The following is a 7,218-nucleotide window of genomic DNA, read 5'->3' on the forward strand; positions in this document are numbered from 1 at the left end:
ATTGAGGGCACAAAGAGAAGGGGACGACAGAGGACGAGATGGTTGGACAGTGTTCTCGAAGCTACCAGCATGAGTTTGACCAAATTGCAGGAGGCAGTGGAAGACAGGAGTGCCTGGCATGCTCTTGTCCAGGGGGTCACGAAGAGTTGGACACGACTAAACGACAACAACAACAACAGATTAGAGTCACACCTCTTACATCAGCCACTTTTTCCTCTGGCTGGCATACAGCACATAGAAGACTGCCCATAAGGAATGCCACCCTCAGGCTGAAAAGGGTTTCACGTATCTTCTTTAGATGCTGCTGCAAACTGGGCCCAGATGTGGAGGGAATGAGCAGCAGTGACAGTGAGGGAAAGGGGCCCATTGAAGATATATTGCCCAAACCTGGAGCCAGCATTGGAAATAGCCCTTGTCTCTGGTTGCCTTGGAGATCTGTTTCCAGTTGGTTTAGCCCAGGGATGGGGAACCCGTTGCTTTCCAGATGTTGTTGGTCTCCAACTCCCATCATCCCCATCCACTGGCCAACAACCTTTGGAGAGCCGTAGAGAGCTTTGACGAATACTGACCTAGACTGGAATTTGCAATGGGTTATGCTGGGGGGAGCCCAGAAAGAAACGCCATGGTACACCTGCATCAGCACAACTGGATGCCTTCATCTGCCCCACCTGCAGCAAAACATGTCTCTTCCATATCATTCTCTACAGCCACAACAAGCACTGTAACTCTCCAATAGTTTGAACCAATAGTTTGGCTGGTGGCTGTCCATAGAAACCTCTGACTTTTGCTATACTGTACAAAGATAGGGGGGGGGGGGCCTGGATCACTGCCTTGCTGTGGCAAAGGGGCTTGCATAACTTAGAGAAGTTCGAAGGCACACTCTTCCATTGTCTCCCAAGACAGATGGCTGCCAACCAACTCATTTTTTGTAAACACCCACACAAACTGTTATATAGTTTGATGATGGCCCTTGGCTAAGCAATCTGGATTTTACACTTCAGCCAGAGGCACTAATTGTACGACTCTGGATAAGGTAAGGTTACCAGTTTTCCCCCCAAAGAATCCGGGGACATTTTTATTTTTTTTTAAAGAGAGAAAAAAAGTTATTCTTTTTAAAAAAAATTAAGAAGTAATATCTTCTCTTCTGTGGTCTCCTCTGTCACACAGCCTTCCTCTGGGCCCCAGCCTGATCTCTTGGAGTGCTAGCCGCTGTGGAGTTGGCTCAGCTCGGACTTAGGCTTGGCCACGTGTCCTTGCCCTCCTGGTGCTCTCCTACTTATTTTCCTCAGCGGCGGCAGCAGCGCAGCAAGGACGGGGCTCCCCTCTTTTTTATCCTTCCTCTTTCTCTCTCCTCTCCTCCTTCTCCCTGCATCAGCCCCGGGGTTTTTACTGGCCCTGGAGCGCCGCTGGGGAGTTGGCTGGGTGGCCGGGTGGAATATTTGGGTCAGATTTGTTCCTCGAGTTGACGCGCTGGGCATCCCTGGTTTCCCCTCAGCAGCGGTAGAGGCAGTCTCAGCAGCCCGGAGCCAGTTTGGTAGCGCAGTTGGCTCTGGCTGGCTTCAGGAGCTGCTCGCTGCCATGGCGCCCACTATTTTGCCTCGCCAGAAGTCCCCATATGATGTGTCTTGTGCCATTGAACCAATCACACAACATTCATTCCCTACTAATAAATCTACAACACTTAAAATATAAATCCAGGGACATTAAATGAATTCCAGGGACGGATTTTGTCCAGGGACAGATTTGTAAATCTGGGGACTGTCCCCGGGAAACGGGGACATCTGGTAACTATAGGATAAGGCATCTTCCTATGTTTGTAGAACATTTATTGCTACTGAGGACATTTGCTGTATTCCAACGGCATCAGCTCTCTTACTGGGCAGAAGGCAGGGAGGCCAACAGTAGGTGGCAGTAGAGCCAATCACAGGCAGAGACAATTAGTTCTAGTTTTGTCCCCATCCTCCTCCCTGCTGAGCTCTACGAGGGGGCAACTCTAAGGAGGTGGAAGGAGACAGGCAATACCAACTCCTGAAACTCTGAGTAAGCAAACAGGCAGGTGGGGGCTGGCTGAGGACAGGCTTGAGGTTGGTGGGGCAGCCCCCCATTTGTGCAAATAGAACAGGCTCCACTGCCATAGTCTGAAATGGTCCAGTCCATTCTATCATAGGGGAATTATTTTATCTAACCCCCCCCCCCCCCAGTTTGGCTGCATATGTAGACCAGGCCATATGTACTCACAGTTACCACAGTTACAAAGCATTACAGCTGGGTGGGAGTGGGTGAGTTGGGGGGGGGGGAGATTAAAACTAAATACACCATACGAGTACACATGAGTGAAAGAGGAAACAGATGCAAAGCAGCTTAATGGCAGTTCTGCTTCGTTGCGCCAGATGTCTCTTATCAGAGAACAGCTTCTGTGGCTTGAAATAAACATTCCCCCCACCCCACCCCAAAAAATACATCAGATAGGGCTAGTGATTTGTAGCTATCTTACCCTTGAGAACATATGGCTGATAGCTTTGGCAGGCTAAAACTATCATGATAATTGCCACACTTGGTGGACAGTGAACAAAGAGACCTAGATGTATCAACCATGAGTTTAATAATAATAATAATAATAATAATAATAATAATAATACCCATCTGACTGGGTTGCTCCAGACATTCTGGGTGGCTAATGCAGGGATCGAAGATCCAACTGTGAGTTGCTGATCAAACCACGTAGCTTATTTACTGGGGTTCAGGGAACTAGAGGTGCTTCTCGGTGGATAAAATCCAGGTGATTATGCTTTCGTCTGCCGTTGACCTCGGTGCAGAAATAAGGAGACCATAACGTTCACATGTTGCACAAGTGGGAGAAAACAGCGGGGGTGCAGTTAAATATAATTTTAGGCTGTGGACGAAAGTCACTTCCAGGCAACTTGTTTATTAAGCCTTTATCCTGTTCTGTTTGCACAATGTTTGCGGGAGAGGTTAGCAGCTACTTATTGAGGATTAATTCAGATTTGCTGGCAGCAGGGATGGGGAATTTTTTTTTTTTCGCACAAGGAAGTCCACCCAAGATTTAATACCAGCTGGGAAGGGCAAAGTCAGATTATGAATGGGAAAACAGGAGTCTGCTTTTGACTGAATGCAAGGAAGGAACTCTAGAATAAAACTCCAGATCTGTTGAGCTTAGTCTGAATCTTTATTCGTATTTCTAAAAGTCTGGACAAAACTGAAGGGAAAACAGAAGAACAGGAAAGAGGTGTAGGTCAGTGGAAAGCAGAAGGGCCCAAGGCATCTCCAGGTTGGGAAATACTGTGTCTGAAATCCTAGTAATCTTCTGCCAGTCACCATGGACAATGCTGAGTTACCTGTAGATGCTCCTATGGTCTGACTTCGTGTAAGGCAGCTCCCCATGTACCTAATGCAGTTGTGAGTCTGCATCAACTCCTAAACTTTCTTCCAGCACCGCAGGCAAATGAATCTAACTCTAGGCTGGAGGTTCCTGAGAAGAGAGCAGAAATCCTCAAGTGCAAAGCCTGATTCCCTTGGTAACAGTTCAGCAGTTTCCAAAGGAACCGGCCAGACCGTGATTAATCTTGGGAGACATTCTGTTTGCATAAGCTTACTTTCACTTTTCTCTTCCTGTTAGAAGAGTGGAAATATGTGAGTGGAAGCTGGAGCTATTATCTCCAGTGACCTTCAGAAAATTTCCTGGAGGTGAAACACAAATTATCAAATGAAGCATTCAGGATTTCCTAACAAGGGGAGATCAGACCTGGGAGTGGGGTGTGCCCAAGATATTATGGTCTAGAGGGCTTCAAATCCTCCCTTCCCTTAGCTTTACATGTAGAAATGAACAATATTCAGTGGCGTAAAGAGCATGAAAAAGTATTCTAGAAATTCTAGATGGGAACCTTATTTCAGCCCAAAATCTGCATTCTCTGCATGACAACCTTCCAGGAGCCAAATGTTATTGGGTGAGACCAGAGTCAAGCATGGGTGGAACAACAAATGAATTTTTTACCTTTCTAAAGTAGGCTAGGGACACGGGTGGCGCTGTGGGTTAAACCACAGAGCCTAGGACTTGCCGATCAGAAGGTTGGTGGTTCGAATCCCCACCACGGGGTGAGCTCCTGTTGCTCGGTCCCTGCTCCTGCCAACCTAGCAATTCCAAAGCATGAAGTGCAAGTAGATAAATAGGTACCGCTCCGGTGGGGAGGTAAATGGTGTTTCCGTGCGCTGCTCTGGTACGCCAGAAGTGGCTTACTCATGCTGGCCACATGACCCGGAAGCTGTACGCTGGCTCCCTCAGCCAGTAAAGTGAAATGAGCGCCGCAACCCCAGAGTCGGTCACGACTGGACCTAATGGTCAGGGGTACCTTTACCTAAAGTAGGCTATTTTCTGCACCCACTCCACTTTATCCTTGAGGTGAACAAAAAGCATTGTCTAAGTTCAATGAGTTCAATGGCACACTCAATGGCCAGGCCAAAATACCTAAGGAGGGTTTGATTTCTTATAGAAAATATATGTACCACTTGATGGTAGTAAAACGTCTGAGCAGTTTGCAAGAAATATTGAAAATCACCAATAAAGAAACTGTTTTAAACATTTTAAATTAAACATAATTACAATTAATAATAAAGGCCATTCAAACACATCAACTTATATGTGCCTGAATAGGTTTTCCTAACTTAAAATGTTTCAAGCAGGTGCCAAAAAAAGTTCACTGAAGGCTCTTGATATCAATGGGCAAGGAGTTCCAAAGTGTAGGCGCCACTGCACTAAAAGATCAATTCCTTACAACTGTGGAACGAGTATAATGTGGCACCTGCAACAGGGCAGTTACTTAGGGTTGTCGTATTTCAAAAAGTAAAAATCAGATTTTGGCAAAGTTACTGAGCTTTGTAATCCCAAATAAATTGGACGCTTGTGAGCTATTTTAGAGGGAAATTGGCAAAATGACACAGCCAACATCTGTTGCCATCCCTGATTGTTGTTGTTGTTTAGTCGTTTAGTCGTGTCCGACTCTTCATGACCCCATGGACCAGAGCACGCCAGGCCCTCCTGTCTTCCACTGCCTCCCGCAGTTTGGTCAAACTCATGCTGGTAGCTTCGAGAACACTGTCCAACCATCTCGTCCACTGTCGTCCCCTTCTCCTTGTGCCCTCCATCTTTCCCAGCATCAGGGTCTTTTCCAGGGAGTCTTCTCTTCTCATAAGGTGGCCAAAGTCTTGGAGCCTCAGCTTCAGGATCTGTCCTTCCAGTGAGCACTCAGGGCTGATTTCCTTAAGAATGGATAGGTTTGCTCTTCTTGTAGTCCATGGGACTCTCAGGAGTCTCCTCCAGCACCATAATTCAAAAGCATCAATTCTTCGGCGATCAGCCTTCTTTATGGTCCAGCTCTCACTTCCCTGATTACAGGATGTGAAACATAGCTGGGGATGCATGTTGCCTCAGGAGAGGGAGTGGCCTAGGGAGACTCAGTTTAAAGGGGCAGAAAAAGAGACTTAGCCCTGATGTTGCTAACCTTTGCTCTGGGTCTTCTAGTGACAGCACACCACCTCCTTTAACCACGCCTATTCAGCACCACTTACTCACGCTGTGGTAATGCCCCCACTCTGTCTCTAGACTTAGATAAACATGCCCACACTAGAGTTGTCATATTTCAAAGTTCTTGAGCTTTTTTGGGTCGATTTTATGCTTTTTGGAGCTGTTTCTGCTGCTTTTTCCATCACATTGACATACATCCAGTTTGGTAAAATTTCCCCAAAGCGATTTTTTCATCTGAAAACCAGGATGTGTTAGGAATTTTCCTGAAGTATGGCAAGACAAGGTCAGACATTTATTGACATTCACATGTATTGCCCTGTCACACAAAGATAAATACAAAACACAAAATTATTTTAATATATACTCTGCTCGATTCAAAAAAATTGGTTACTCCCAAAAGCTCTTCAGAATTCAGCAGCTTATCAAAAATCAGAAACCACATTATATTTTGAATGAAGCAGAGACAGGGAAGAAAAAATGAGACGTTGCAGAAGCATATGACTGAAGGGAGTATTCTGACATGTATAGAAAACTCATTCAATTTAAGCTTTCAAGCAAAATGCATGCAACCAAAGTTGGGTTGGGTTTGTCAGCTCAGTGCAGAGGACCAGAAGCCATTTAACTCTCCCTCTTTCCCAACTGTTTTCATTCAAGGTGGTCATTATATGTAAAACTATGGAACTTGCAGAATTGCTGCCTGGGTTTTCGTGTTTTCGTCTTCATATTTTCAGCCTGTCTGGATTAAGGATCGAGTGTGTGTGTAGAAACAGCCTACTGTACAAAGGTTAAATTGACATTTGTTGCTCCACCTACTTTGCCTCTAGCCATGTCCACCACAGGCATGTGGCCGTTCCGAAGGTTGCTTAGGGAATGCTGCCCTCAGACTGAAAAAAGATTCCCCACCTTTGTCTTGGGACTGTATCCCTGCAGGCAGGGTCAGCCTTGTGCAGCCTTAAGTAAATTTTTAGGCACTTCAGAAATGGCGAATTACAAGGAGAAAAGCACAACTGAGCGTGTACAGAGTGCCTTTCCCTCATCACCAAGCACCCACCACCTGTCCTAACAGATCTAGAATTCGGAAGCAAGGCTTCCTCCCTGAGCATGTCTAGTGTAGACACTTTAGACAGTCTGCCTGAATAGCACAGTTGGTTAAAGTGGTGCTGATAATGCCAAGGTTGCAAGTTCGAACCCTGTACGGGACAGCCGCATATTCCTGCATTGCAGGGGGCTGGTCTCAGCCCAGTATACCTAAAGAAGCGTATCCATCCACAGCATCCAGCCTGGACACTGAGGTCCAGCTCCGAGGGCTTTCTGGCAGTTCCCTCCCTGCGAGAAGTGAGGTTACAGGAAACCAGGCAGAGGGCCTTCTCGGTAGTAGCGCCCGCCCTGTGGAATGCCCTCCCATCAGAGGTCAAGGAAATAAACTATTTGACTTTTAGAAGGCATCTGAAGGCAGCCCTGTTTAGGGAAGTTTTAATGTTTGATGGTTTATTGTGCTTTTAATTCTGTTGGGAGCCGCCTACAGTGGCTGGCAAAACCCAGCCAGATGGACGGGGTATAAATAAATCGTTATTATTATTACTAGTAGTAGTATCCTCAGGGTCTCTTCCAACTTTACAATTCTAGGATTCTAAATAGGAAATACACTTTCAATAATAATAATAATAATAATTTTTATT

This window comes from Podarcis liolepis, assembly GCF_965112155.1.
Source record: "Podarcis liolepis genome assembly, chromosome: 14".
In the NCBI taxonomy this organism is placed as follows: Eukaryota; Metazoa; Chordata; class Lepidosauria; order Squamata; family Lacertidae; genus Podarcis; species Podarcis liolepis.